The following is a 16082-nucleotide window of genomic DNA, read 5'->3' as shown; positions in this document are numbered from 1 at the left end:
CTCGTATTTTTCTGCTCTCATCGAGTCCAAGTTCAAATAGATGTATTTTGGGAAGCTTTTCTCAATCAACTCAGTTTGGTGTGCACATCGTCTCATTCTCTTAAGTAGCCCCTCTCATTCAAATGTATGGAAATTTGTATGCATGTGGTTTCTTTTATACATTGAATTATTTGTCTCCTGTGTCACTTCATAAAGTTATATCAAAATTTATCTCCTTCCATTGCTCAGTATACTTTGAGAGGAACAAGATTTCCTCTACCCAAGCTATGTGAGCCTCATGGTGACTAAATCAAGCTTTGTACCAGGATCACTCTGTTAATGAGTTTGATGGTAATGATAAGAGAATAAATAGGACTCATTTCAGAATTTGTTTCTCATTATTGTATTTGGCCATTATTTTTTAAAAGCTTTGGGGCCAAAAACAGGAAAAAACTACATATTTGATAGAGATGGTGAATTTAGATAAGGGAAATTACATTTTTCCCCAGTTTTATGGAGAAATAATTGAATACATCACTGTGTAAGTTTAAGGTGTACAGGAAAATTATATTTTAAAATGTTAGAGGATCATGAGAACATCTGATAAGAACCTTAAAAAATAGTTTAATGGAACCAATGATTATATTTAGGGATTAAGTATAACTCATATAGTTTGATGTCAGGTGTCATAAAATGTTAGAAGCATTTTCTGTGGCTCTACTTAAAACAGAATTTTTGTGGATTAAGTGTTACAAGATATCATGCACTTAATTATTTCTAAGGAAAATATGTCTCCTTTTTACTTTGTCTTGTAGAAAAGAATGTCTCTAGAATGGGCTTCTAAGATGAATTTTTCTTGCAAGATATGTAGGAGTTCACTCTACCTGATAAAGTTTAACGTTAAGATCCTAAAAAAAAAAAAGCAAAGTGTAATGAAAACTGGGAGGTTAAGTATGAAAGTAATCAGGAATATACTGGAAAAATGTAAGAAAAAGGATTGCCTGGTAGTTTAATATAATTTTGCTATAAATGTATGCAGAATCATCTCTAACAAAATGAGAACAAAAAGGATTCAAGCAGATTCAGCTGAAATATTATTTATGTCTTTTAAATTTTCACTCTATTAGTTGCATGAAACAAAAGATTTATTTTTGCAAAATACCCCCTTAATTAAAGCCTTAAATAATAATATATTTGGGAACATTTTCATTCTCCTTTAGGGGGAAGAAAGGCCAAATCACTGTGTTTTTAGAAAAGAAAAGCATTCTATTCTTCCTGTTCCTCAATTTTTATGTGAATATGATAATAAAACCTACTGAATAAAACCTCCATAATTAAGCTCAGTCTTCCATGATGGTAGACTCCTACATTAGCAGTGAGGCTAATCTGCCTGCCACCTCCGTTACCCCATTGATTATAGGCTGACTTGACAGTTCTGGCTGGTTAGCTGGTTGTCCCCTGCTACTCTCCCTCACCATTACATGGGTGTCAGAATGGAAATGTTCATTAGAGAGCACACACACTGATATACACTTCTACATCCTTAATTTTCAAAGCATTTTCACGTGTTTATTAACTTATTTTATCCCATTTCATAGATTGGGAAGTGAATCCCTGGCTAGATTACTATCATATAACAACATCATCATGATGCCAGAATTAGCTGCCACCTCTCACCTCCAGAAGTCTACGTATTATTTCTGATTTCAGGAACATTCTCTGTGACAGAAGATAAAGAAATTATTGTATGGTGGAAAGTGAATGAAATTTGGCAAAATTCAACCTAAGTTTGAATCATCAGTTTCTTAGTCTGTTAAATGAGGCTAATATATATTTTCAAGGTTGTGATAAGGATTAAATGATACAGTCCATATTTGGAATAGCTAGCATTTTACCTAGTTCGTGGGAGAAGATGACTAAATGATACAGAATAATAAAAATAATAATCTGTGCTGTAGTAAAGCTGTCATTGATTGAAGGGTGTAATACCACTGCTAGGAGCTGCTAAACTTCAGTGAAGACTTACTTAGAAGATGCTGTCTTTCTATAAGAATGCTCATCCATCCAAAGATATTCCACTACCTGCCAGGCACTGTGCTACATGCTGTAGGTTCAGCAGTGAGCGAGTTTCTGCTCTCATGCAGCTTACATTCTAGGTGGATCTTTAGCATTTGCAGCCTGGGCTGCATTTACAACTTTCTTCCACCAAATGATTATACCTTTATCAGAACCTGAGTAGTAGAATTAATTTAGCACCAAATCTTTGTTGATGGAAAGAAGATAGAGAGATTAAAACTTGAGAGAAAACTTTCCCAATTGGGAGAAATCTTTCTGTTAGTTAATATTGGTATTATGCACTCAGCATATCTGGGGCAAAAAGATCTCAATCTATCTATCTCTTCTCTCCTAAAAGGGAAGTGCATCATGTTGCTGTCATATTACCAACTTTCAGTGGAACCCCAGTCACCAGGTCTTACTTAAGAGACCTTTCTTTCCTATCTAGAACATTTTAAGTCCTTTGCATTTCCTTTTTTTCCCCTTAGGCCCTGTGTTTCTAGAACCCCAGATCCACATTGAGTGTGGGATCTACCTTGTGAAAACACTTTCACACTCTTGTCAGCAAATTCTTCAGGCTCCTTGTGTTGCCCTTGGGTTTTGCTTAGGCCTAAGAATCCTGTCCTATTGGCAAGATCTTTTTTCCCCTCATCCCTACATTTGTTTTTTTGTTTGGGAATCTCAGCAGATTTCCTGGCCTGGACCTGTTGTTGGTACTTCTGAAGCTTGTTCCCTAGAATCAAGGAGTCAGCCTCATGGAGGTCAGTGGCTTTTGAGGGCAGGGCCATTGGTTAGGCTGGAGTAAAGGCAAGAGCTGTGAAAGAGGCTGTCAACTGGGCCTTTGGGTACAGGCTGTTGCAGCTTGACCTTGAACCAGAGGGATGCAGCCTCGCCTGGAATTGCTGACGAGGCTGAGGCAGATTTGGTATCTTGAACAGCATGCACTGTTTTCAAGTTGCAAGTCTGCCACGTGTATGAGAAAGCATACTTTAGACTTCAACAACGCATTGCTAGTTCCAAGCCTGTGAGGCATCTTAAGTCTGTTGCTCCTGACTCCATTCTGTATTTGGAGTCCAGGAGGCAGGAATAACATTTGGTTTAGGCTTATGTGACTATCCTCATGGTGTAAAGTTTCCTTTCGTTGGATGAATTACCTAAATTCTCACCTTGGCTTTGGTTTTCCAGTTCCCAAAACGTCCAGAGGAGAACGTGGTTTGACTACTCCCCATTCTATCTCAGTAATTTATTTCTAGCTGAATAATTTATTTCTAGTTCTAACTGGAGGACATGGTTACTAGCATTCTCTTGGCTAAAGGCATTCTCCTCCAATGGCTAACAGTCTCTACTGGGATGGAGAACACAGCTTCAAGATTAATACTCATGAGCTGTGACTGAGGAAGAAGGGAAACTTTGTGAAGAGTGCGTTCTACTAACTGGCTTAGAGTTTACTGGTGGGGCTGCCAGCCCGTGTTCTTATGTCCATCAGGAAGTTGGAGGCTTATGGAATTCGGCAGATAACTGCCAAGAAGTTCAGTAATCTTAATGGTTGGCCTCACTGTATAAATGCATAGTTTAAGAACAATCTGTGTATATACACATACGGTAGAGGAGTTCCTATCCAAAGCCTTTATCGTGCCCTCTACTTCAGGATTATTGCTTGTTCTTTGTTTCTTAATAATATCCTTGATATCAATTTGTAAGTAACCTAAAATGTACTTTCTCTAATATATAAGTGGGAAGGCCCTCTTTTTATCCTTATTTAAAATGATACTTACCTTGCTTAAATGTAGAGGTTAGAGGAGATTTGGGCTAAGAGAACAGCTGCATGAAATGATGCATCTGAAGTACTGAATGCAAAAGCCACACTTGCTGCCATCTTAAGTGATGGGGTTGTCCTCTTTCTGCCCTAAGCACACAGTATCCTATCGCCCTGTTTACTTGTAGTCTTTCTCATTAGTCAAGAGAGATCTGAATATTAGTACTAAGGGACGCTTACCGCATTTGTCTTTAACTCTGCCCTGGGATTAGAGGAAGTGCGATCACTTCCAAAGACTAAATAGCATTTGTGAAATTTGTAACTATTTTAACTCCAAAACATACCCGAGGCATCTCTATACCCAAGATACTAGGAAGCCCTCAACTTTTTGAAAATCATCATATCCACTTGAGCTAACTATGATCTCTGAATCATAAATCATTTCATTTCAAGACAAAACTAGGAAAGTATCCAAAGACATTCCCGAAGATAACCATCTAAAAGTCCAGGCTGGTAATGTGAAAAGAGAAAACCCCAACCTGAATATTTTCTGTGCTTTTTTGGCTGTCTTCCTTCATACTGTGCTTCCAGGAAACCAAGGCCTTTTCAGGTTTCAGAATCAAGAGTGCACGGGCTTCTCAAGTACTTGAAAGTAATTATGCATTCTAGCAGACAGCTTAGAAGTTGTAAGGGTGCCATTTCCATCTCAATGTAAATGCATATTTTGCCTCTGTGGATGTATTCCGGTAGAAAGCTTCCTCATTCCAATAGTGGGTCCTATGAGGTCTTAAGGTAATAATTAAGCTTGCTTTTCTTTCTTTGTTTTTTCCTTTCTTTCATTTCTTAGGTTTCAAAGGTGACTTTTAAGTTTGCTTTTCTTGGGTTCCATCTCTAATATGCCGATCATATTTCAGGTGGCTGAGGTAGTCATAGACTGCTAATTTTGTTGCAGTTTGGTAAAGAAATACCCCTTTAACTACCCTGCCTGTTTAGATATCTGTTGGTCTAGTAACCGTTGTCTGTCTTTGTTTTTATCATCCATAAGTTAACTGGTACATTGACCCTATTGTCCCTCCTAACATTAAGGTTCAGAAATTACTTTCATTTGTTCCCAAACTTATCTGTTGCTGTTATTTGAGAATGTTTAAGTGAATAGCTCTCTGATATGGAATTATGTTTTGAAGGATAACTTAATTCAGCTCCCAGATTCCACCACCCCAACTAACATCCTAATTTCTTAGATGCTCAGGGTCTGTGATGTTCTGCTAAATTCTGCATTTGCAAAGAGTTCTATTCCCAGGAACCTTTATTTTACTCATAAAAGAATTAGATTGAATCAGATTTGATTCCTACATTTGCTCACTCACTGGCTATTTGGCTGTAAAATTCACTTGATAAGAACTGCAGCTTTTTAAAAGACGGATAGTAATAGCAGTTCTGGAAGACATTGAAAAGAAAACAGATATGAGTGTAAAGCCCCCATCAAAGGTTGTGCACATGGGAAGGCACATAAGTAACACTGATTATGATGATGCTCCTGCTAAAAAAGGATAGGTAGAAAGAAGAGGAAAAGGAAGAGAAGCGAGGGTTGGAGAGAAGCAGAAGAGAAAAAAGAAAGGGAAGAGCAGGAGCATGTAGTGGCTAAAATAATGAGATTGTACCATTTGGAGAGGGCTTTCCAAATATCTTTTTCTTTCATTTACATAGTTCTCACCTTCAGTGCAATTACAAAGCATGATCAGAGACTCTGAAAGCTTGTTTTTTCTTTTTTTTTTTTTAAGGAGAAGCCAATAGTAACTGCTTCCCATTTTCTCTGTGTTGGCTTTGCCCTAACTTTTGACCTTCTTTCTGCATTAGCTCACCTCCCCAACGCCACTCCATCTGACACTTTAACCACTTCTGTACCATCATGACAGCACTGATTCATAAGAGAGCCCTTTATCCACAGCCTGTCTAATGGTTGTGTCAACCCAATTAGATAACGTTGGAGTTTGATTTAAAATTTAAATAGAGTTGGAGGCCGGTGTCTCTGATTTGTAAACTACATATGAAAAATAATCCACTGATTTTCTTTTTCTTTTTCTTTCTTTTTTTTTTTGCGCGGGCCTCTCACTGTTGTGGCCTCTCCCGCTGTGGAGCACAGGCTCCGGACGCGCAGGCTCAGCGGCCATGGCTCAGGGGCCCGGCCGCTCTGCGGCATGTGGGATCTTCCCGGACCAGGGCATGAACCCATGTCCCCTGCATCGGCAGGTGGACTCTCAACGACTGCACCACCAGGGAAGCCCAATCCACTGATTTTTGTCTAGTTAATTTAACTGTCCTTTAGTTAAATTTAAGAGAGAAGAGTGACTGGAACACTAGGAGAGCAAATGTAGACTAAATATAGAAGTTAATTTTCAGTACAACTATTCTTTAAACTCTAATCGCCAATAAACATAAACATGAAGTGACAGTTGCCTCATTACAAATGTAAACACACATATAAACCTGCCCGGTAGCAATTTAAAACAGACTTAGAGATATACCTCCTACTTTGCTTATGCCTGAGCCTTTTTCACCAAGGCTGTCATTCTTTTGGGTTTATTATTTTCTACCTTACCACTGTGGCTATCAAATACAGTTACTAAAATAGTTAAGCCTGGTGAAAAATAATTTTAGAGTCAACGAAGAAAGAAAAAATACTCTTCAAATAGTCTTTAAGTTATGGAAAACCTAGCTAAAATGTGTATTCTCATCCAGAATATCAGTATTTGCCTCAGACCTAACCATTAGTTTGCTCAAACCATGGATAAATCAGGCGTGAAACTCTTGACATAATCATCATAGGGAAGAAAAGCCACCCACTCACACAGGAGGAGACGCTTCTGATTCCTAGATGAGTAGGTTTCATAGCTATGCAATCAGGGTCACTTTCCTGCACCTTCACTGATAAAAGATGCTTTTGATCAAACAGAATTCTTTGAATTTTTGTACCTTTGTTCTCTTATAATGTGATGAAAATAAAAGAACATTATATGCTTCCTGAGTGGGTGACACTGATTAGAACTGCCTTCAGAGGAAAGTCTGAAACTAAAACGAGCAGTGAGCTGGATAGCCTCTGGTGGGGTTAGTTTTCAGATAGCTGTCTGAGCACAAATCCACATGTTTTTGAGCCTCAACTGTTGCTCTTGTCAAATATTCTTACCTTTTTTTGGATAATAACTTTTGACACTATTCTTTTTGAAGTTCTGCTGAAATAGCTTTTTCTCATATATATGTGTGTGTATATGTATCACATATATATAATATATACATATAAAACCTTTGTGTATAGGAGTTAGCATCATCATATGTTGATTGCTTATGCTAATTGGGAAATATTAAAGTAAACTATGTTTGTTTTAACTAGAGTAGATGGTTTAAATGACTCCATTTCAAAGAAAACTTCAGTCATTCTTATTTTTTAAATCAGCCCCTAAATGTTTCCATTCCTAACAGCAAACTAAATAAATGGACAAACAAACAGCTCTTTACTGAAACAATAGTAATATATTATCTTGCTCAGAGAAAAAAATGAGCTTTCAAATGTGGAGAAGGTCTAGGATGTTATCACCACTTTTAGAAATGTATATACATATCTGTTTTTTAAACATAAATTTGAACTCAAGCAAATTTGGACTTTCTCAAAGAAATTGATGAACCTTAAATAAGTTACCTGTAATCTCACAACTTTATTATATGTATCACACTGTGTTCTGATTTTTGTTAAGCTACCCTATGTGAAACTGCCTGTAATTTTAATGAGTCTGTATGTAATATTTTGTATTCTGCATTTATATACACATTTCCTTATATCAGCATAACTTTCATACTTATTATAGCAATAAAGCATTGTATACATTTAACAATGTAACATTCCATAGTGTTGAACTGATTCCCTTTTGTTGGGTTATGGTATTAATAATAGTAGTAATAACAGCTACCATTTATCAACTGTTTGCAGAATTAGTGTTCTGTTAAGAACATCTTTTTACAATGTAGAGACCAAGCTTAGTTTCTTATATGGCAATGCCTAGACTTTAGAATTTGATATACTTAAGTCTCCACTACCTGTGTGATACTAGTCAAGAAAAAATTCTCGTTTCCTCACCTTCAATTTTCTCCTCTGAAAAAAAAAAAAGAATAATAATATCTACTTAGAGGTTGTACCTACCAGAGTCTGGCACATGGTAGATGTTCAAGGTATGGGAGACGTTTGTCACTGGGGACTACTTCTAAAGATGATTTAATAACCAAGTGTGTAAAATGAAGAGATTTGTATGATTTTGTGCATATTTCCAAATGCAGTTCCAGGATAATTAAGTGGTCAGGGTCACCAACAGTATTCTAAGTGTCCATCTTTTATGTATCAAATCCTCACCAGCTTTACCTTTCCATCATTCTTTATTTATTCCTTAAGAAAATAATAGAGCCTGTTGTTCACCAAGCACTGATGAAGTCACTGTTTGACTCCAGGTTGCATCTTGCATGAAGGAGGTGCTGTCCATTCAATAAGGATCAAAAGACTTGGGGGCAGTGTCCACTGCGAGGTCAGTGAATAGGCAGAAATGTAGGTTGAGTGTGTGTGTGTGTGTGTGTGTTTCCATTGCGTGTCTGTCTTCCCCATGAGACCATAGTTGTTCCTCTTGATGTATCCTATCAGTGCACTTGACCAAGATATAGCCTCCTGGGAAAGACACATGTAAATAAATAATAATACAGTATTAATCATAAAAATAGATTTAATGGGCAAAATCTTGTGGCTGTATATTTCTGCCTAAGGGATTAAGGATGGCTACAGGATTCACTTCTGAATTAAATTCTTTTTCAAGTGAATACCAACGTACCAGTTAAATAGAGAAGAGCCCAAAGTTAAAAGGTCTAGTCCACCTAGAGAAAACAAGGTGCAAAGTCAAATGTGACAGCATAGATGAGACCCTACATGCCAAGAAGCCATTTTCCTACAGCTGTAATGATCATGGTAGTTGATTGCTGTTAGAACAAGAGGGTGAGAAAGTAAGCAGGGCCAGAAAGAACATACGAAGCTGGTAAGTATCCTGTGCCTCCCATGTGACAGGCAGTATGCTGGATTTTTTATGCATATTTTGTCCTACAACTCTCAGAATAACCCTGTTGAAGAGGTGATGGAAATAAGACTTTGAATAGAAAGTAAGTTGTCCAAGGTCGTACAGCAAGAAAATAAGTGGAATTGATGTTCAGACCCAAGTCTTTGAGATCAAAACCCCCCTTCTCTTCACCGAGATGCAATTAAAATTTAAATGGGAAACCACTTGTGTCATTCTATTTATTTGGGTGTAATTAACTTCTCTAAAGATAAATCTTTGGGATTTTATTCTGTGTTGTCTCAAACTTCATCAAAAGCACAAAGCGGATGTGCTACAAAACATTATTTTAACTTTCTTTGATGTCTTTCAAATGCAAATACTTCCTCTTCATCTATGGTTTCCTTGTGTTATATAGCAGATTCTTTTTTATATAGTTTTTATGCTTTGTTTTGTTTTGCTTCATCACCTGTTTATCCATCCTTAGATATGGCCCACCATTTGCCCTTCTATGGGATAGATGGAGTATCTTTTACCTGCTTAGGGTTTCTCTGTTTGCTCTTGTAATCTTCTTCTTCAGACCTTCAGCAAAAAAAAACAAAACTGGTTATCTAAGTTATCTGCCTTTCTTGAGGCTGGCACATATGGGAAGCGAACCAGAGCCCTGGAGATTTGATTTCCTTCATGAGAACTTCATTCTGCTATATTGAAAAATGACATCCTGATAGCCAGATTTCTCCATCCATTCTCATTGGCCCAGCCTGTGTGCCAGATTGAGTATGGCTGAATTTACCTTCCTTTCTGGTGCTTCCTCCAGGGAAGAACCCCACTTCCCCCAGAAAAACTCCTGCTATATTCATAATATTGCATTGTCCGTGGGTCTTTGTAGGGAAGTGGATTCCCACCTCCTGCTTCCAATCGGCCCTAAAGCAGCCCCTTTCTCTAGTATCATCCCCTCCAATTTGAGAACTAACAGTTTTCTAGACCAGAAATCAGCCAATGATTTCTGTAAAGGGTCAAATAGTAAATATATTTTAGACTTTGCAAGCCATACTATTTTTTTCACAACCTCTCAACTCTACTGTTGTAGCATGAAAGTAACCAGAGACAATATGTACGTGAGTGGTTGTGGCTGTATTCTCATAAAACTTTATTTATAGACCCTGAAACTTGAATTTCAAATAATTTACACTTATATGATTCTTTTAACTTCCTCCAACGATTTAAAAGTGCAAAAACCATTCTCAGCTCACTGGCTACCCCAAAACAGGCAGCAGGCTATGGTTTGCCAGGCCCTGCCCTACATAGGCAGGGTGCTGAGACCCTGTTCGTCTGCAGGGTAAATTAGGGTCTGACCATCAGAGTCTCCAATCTGGCTGCTTCTCTACAGCATCTTCAATCCAAAGCGGCACTTCTTAGTTTCCTGTGATCATGAAGTTTCTACCTGGAGTCTTTAGTCATTTCAGTTTTCTCCTCTGTTAGGATCTGACCACAGGAAAGGTGATTAGGTTTTGTTAGCCAGCTGATGGCCAACCTAGAAGTGAAAGGTGGATTTTTTTTTTTCTCCCTCTCTGGAAAATTTTTGTTATTTTACCTTTTGCTATTCTTCAGAAACCTCTCCAATTGAACTAAATTAAACTGACTACTGACTAGTTTGCAATTCTTTGAATGATTATATTTGAACTTCATTCACATGATTTTTACATGTTTCTTCCTACTTTTTCCTGAGATTGTGTTGCAAACAGGAAGACAAGTTTGGCAAGTAAGTGAAAGGACTGACAAAGTGAAAAGTGTGACTTGAGACAAAAGATATATGCCAATTCCTACTTCTCTTGTTGCTGTTATTCATTTATTTACTCAGCGAATATTAGTGCGTGCCAGGTACTGTATCCCAAAACAAGATCTCACTTTACATTTTGACGTACAAAGATGAGTAGAATACAGTGCTTGTCTTCTAGGGAACTACAGGGGAAACAAAGATACATCTTTATATAATCCTCTTGGTATCTGTTTTTCATATCGTAATTTACATGGAGCACAAGTAAGCATAGGAAAAAGTGTGTGCTTGGCACACTCCACATGATATGGAGAAGAAGCGTAAGCTATAGAATAGGGACTTGGACCAACTGCCCTGCTCCTCTAAGCCTTAAATGTTGTAAAGTGAGGAGATTACCTACATTGCAGTTTTGTTGTCAAGACTAAATGAAATTTCATACACAGGTGTGCTATAAATGCTCAGCACATAGCCCCGCCCCCCAAAAAATTTACATCGGAGTACATTAATTTTTTTGGTTTAGTTTGTTATTGATAAGTTTATAGCCTCCAGTAACGTGATACCAGTTTACTACTAAATTTATTACTTCCTAATTGCTATATAATCACTAAATTTATTACTTCTTTACTGACTGTACAGTGTGTTTCCACTGCTATACTACTCATACTATAGAAAACAGAGGTGTGTAAATTAAAGCCCTTTCATTGGATTGCTTGTCAGACTTTTTTTTTTTTTTTTTTTAATGCTGCAGGTTGGAAAGATGCTCTTGTGCAAATGGTATGAAATGGTATTTACTGACTAGCTGTCATCTCTTTGTGTGCCTGTTTAGGTCTGAACAGTGATGGCGCTTATTTCAGTTATGAGTTGCTCAGTGGACTGTGGATTGACTGAACTGTACCCATTCCCATCATGATGTACACCACCAAGTCTCCTCACTAGTAAGTATTCTCTATTCAATATCATTTACATGGTTATATATTGAGATCTTCAACACAGTATGCACTTACCTTGCAAGAAGTGTACAAAATACTTGCGTTTGTTTTGCTGTTATGAAATTGGCTAGACTTAGTCTATGTACCAGTCAACTGCAAAAGGAAAAAATAGGTTTAGATGTATCTGTTATGTATATGTGTGCATATTGATATGGTAATATATACGTATCTAAATAGGCAGAGTTTAGAAGTGTAGAATTTTACCTCTCTTTTAACTGAATACAAAAAGTCAATGGAAAGTTTCAGTGTCTTTTGGTTCTTTAATATCATATAAATCAGTGTAAACCTGAAAATTTTACTTAGTTTAATATTGTGAAACAGTTCATTTTTATTGCAGTTTTATCTAACAGGGTATCTAATACACTTTCACTTACACAAGTATCATACGGGTAATTGACATAGGTTGTTTATGGTGTCATTGAAAGGAAATTCTACTCAATTCCCTTAATTTTAGTTCCAGCTCCAACATTTATCATCTGACTAGTCCCTTAAATCTCTAAGGCTCAGTTTCTTCATCTGCAAAATGAGAGGAAGAATTTCTGCTTTACCTAATTCACAAGATTACTTTAAAGGACAAATAAGATAATGAATGTGAAATTATTAACAGTAAAATCCCATAAAAATAGATATCATCTGTGGCTGACTATTATTACAAGTAGGGAGCTGGAAATAAAGTTGTGACCACAGTATTCTTTTTAAATTGGTTAATAGAGTCTAATGTTTTATTTGTTATTCACCTAAGAGATAAATGATAAAATTACACTTAACGTTAACTCATGACCCCAATTATTTTTTGTATTTCAGAAGGTTATGTTTAAATGAAATATGAAAAAACACATGTTTCTCACACACACTGCACACACAAATCCCCACCAACCATAATAATTAGGTTTCTACTTCTGATCTTCAGGATATTTACTCTATTATAGTTTATTTTTAGGTGTTTTATTCTTGGAGGAGACAAGATACACTAGATACTTATTATGTATCATTTAATTTCAGGATCCCAAGGGAGCAACATAGAAATTCGATCAGATATTACTCCTTCAGTTTAATGTATTAAGTTTTTTGTTTACTGAAATCTCTTTAACACCTCATCTGACCATTCTCTTTAGCCAACAGAATACAGCTAGCCTGTTTAAAATAAAAGACTGTAAATGAAAGTCTTGACAACTATATTTAGTAACATTGAGAAAGACTTTTCCACTAAAATTAAACAAATTATTATGTAACTGGGTCAGTGCAATAAAACTGGTTTGGAAATTCTTTTCCAGAAATTAGTTATGATTACCATTGAAGAGGCAATGGTTTATTACACAAATAAAAATTTTACATATAAGTGAAACAAAAATCTTAAAAATAGGTAACATACATTCACTTGCTGATATTATAGCATAGTCCTTAAGTATGGTGGTGGGGCCAGGGGTGGGGTGGGGAGAGGTAGAGTCAGATTGCCTGGGGTTACAACCCAGTTTCATCATTTTCCTGCTTTGCCGTGTTGGACAAGTCACTTAACCTCTCTGTGCCTTAGTTTGCTCATCTGTAAAATGGGTCTAATAATAAGAGTATTTATCTCATAGGGTTGTTGTGTGAATACATGAGTTAATGTGGTCAAGCACTTAGGAGCACTGTGTGACACTTAGTAAGTGACCAATCAGCATTAGTGATTATTATTCACTGGATGAGCATGGGATTATGGTGCTGACTATAGATTTTGGAATCAGAAAGTCCTAGGTTCAAAACCATTTATGAATTAATGGTGAAACCTAAGTAGTTACTGAACTTTTTGAAGTCTCAGTTTATGAGAAATAAAATGGAAATAATTAAAATATACTCCAAAATGCTTTTGTTAGGATGGTTGAACACAGCATCTGGCAAGAAAGGGTAGGCTATCACCTTCATTGGGAATTGTGAAGGTATAATTGCAAATTACTATGTAATGCAATTATAAAGAAATGTAAATGAGAGATTGTCTGATTCTGAAAGTGTCTTTGCAATATGTTGTATTTAGGGGACTTTTAGAAATGTGTTCAATTATAGGATTTGCTTTGTTAGATCCAGAATTTCAAAAAAGACAGACAATAATTTAAATCAAATTAAAGTACAAACATAACAAATACGGCATCCTGATTTAAAAAATAAAGGTGACAAAAATCCATTGGCCTTTTTTAGGCCTAACAGAGAACATAAGCTCATTATTTAATTTGTTAGGAAGATTGGGCTGTTACCACATTTAAAATGACTTTCTGGAAAGAAAGGGAAGAAAGAAGAAAGGAGATGGAAATGTAGAATATGTGTCACAAAACAATGGAGATGGAGGGTTTGAACTTCCACTTTCATAACCCTGTGCTCTAAGACAGACTCTATACTTGTTCTTGTTATGAAGAAATGTAAAGTATTGTCTTTTGGGTTTGTATTGGACAAAATTCAGTGGTTGGAATGGGTGGCATTTTTCGAATGAGTCATGATTTGTTTCCAAGGTGGAAAATACTGATAAGCTGGGGCCTTAATCCAAGAGTGGATTGCCTGGCTGCTATGTATCAATCAGAACAGAAAGCTCAGTCTCTTTCTCTCACGTGTTAATTATAAACCATCTGAAACAATGACGGTGTTGGGTCTAGTCCATCTCTGTATCCATCTAAATCAACAGCCAGAGAGTCTTTTGCATGTAAATGGAATGTGACTTGTCTGTAACTCAGATTATAACATTATTGAATGCTTCTGTGCACACTCCCTTTTATCCTTGTTGCTTATTTTTGCAATACCTTTAGCCTTTATAGAGTTTGTGCCTGACATGGAAAATCATGTTTCTGGAGGAGGCTTTTGAGGGTAAAGGTTTTGGAGGTGGATTCCTAGGTAGGAGCCCACAAACCATGGATGTGGTGTTAGGCTGGACTGCTGCTTTGCTGACCCTGCTTGGGGCCCTGGGTGAGAGATGACCATGGTGCTTATTCTGTCCTGCTTCTCCTGGGCCCTGCCTCATTCCATACTTGCAGTCCTTTAATGTGGCCAGCGTTCACATTTTGACCTCTCATATTAGGATTTAGGATGTAATAAAATGAAAAAGCACGGTCATGATGTTGGAAGACAGTCCTACTGAGCAGATAGATGCTCATGTGTCCTTATTTCCATGACCATTATAGATTTGTGATGTTAATCTTAAAAACTGTTTGTGACTTTAGATGTCTCCTTCTAAAGGAGTCTGACTTAGATGTCAGTCTAGTACTTCATAAAACAATATCTCTAAAAACTAGAGAGAAGTACCAGAGTTTGGAGGAGAACTCAGGTATTCAGAACTGAAGTCTCCTGTAATTTGGAGATAGAGATAGATGAAGTGTCTATCAGTGGGACTTTAACAATAGGCACACTTTGTCAGGCTATAAGTCTAAGCGTAGCATCATCATGATAAAGGGAACAGTTTAAGCCTCCGATTCACAGTTGTGAATGAGCGGGAGGTATTCGAGGACAAACAGAAGATGAGTCCATTAAAGTTGAATGTCTGCTGCAGAGTGACCGGAAGTGGAATCAGATGAGTTGTGAGTGCCCTGGGGGGGGCTTTATGTGGCCCCCTCTTGTTTGCCTGCTGCAGACCCCCTCCACCTGTTTGCTGACCACCTGTTTGCTGACCAAGCCCTACCTAGAAGCACCCCAGCCTTACCTGTGTGACACCACAAGCATCCTAGTGTTTGCAGATACTGCCCATCAAACTCTGATACTTCCTTCCAAACTCATTTTACCTGCTCTGCCACCTATGAAAACTTCCTTAATCCTCCTCTTAAAATTGACTGTTGCCTCCTTTTCTTTAACCTCTGTACTGTGTAGATCTGCCTCTTTGATAGAACACATTCACTTCTTTTGCAATAATTGGTTGACATTTCTGTCTTTGTCTCTTTGGGCTGCTAAAACAGCACCATTAACTGAGTAGCTTATAAATAACAGAAATTTAATCACAACTCTAGAAACTGGGAAATCCAAGATCAAGTCACTGGCAGATTTTATGTATGGTAAGGGCCTGTTTCCTAGAAAGCCATCTTTTTGCTGTGTCCTCACCTGGTGGAAGTGGCAAAGGTGCTTTCTTGAGCCTCTTTTATGTTTTATAAGGGCACTAATCCCATTCATGAGAGCTCCGCACTCATCATCTAATAATCACCTCCCAGAGGCCCTACCTCCAAATACTCTCACGTTGGGCATTAGGATTTAACATATGAATTTGGTGGGGCGTTCAGTCTATAGCAGTTTCCATCTTTCCTGTTACATTCTTGGTTTATTGAGGGCACTCCGTGTCTTATTCAGTAAAATTGTTATTAATGTAAGTCAGTAAAAAGTATAAATAGAAAAATGAAAAGTGGCCACTTTCAGCATACCATGAAGGTTATATCATTTAAACATTTTTAGCCAAAGGTAACAGGAATTTTGAAAATGTATAACTCACCCTACTAACTTCC

The sequence above is a fragment of the Hyperoodon ampullatus genome (assembly GCF_949752795.1).
Source record: "Hyperoodon ampullatus genome assembly, chromosome: 1".
NCBI lineage: Eukaryota > Metazoa > Chordata > Mammalia > Artiodactyla > Ziphiidae > Hyperoodon > Hyperoodon ampullatus.
Note: the sequence above shows the minus strand (reverse complement) of the source record.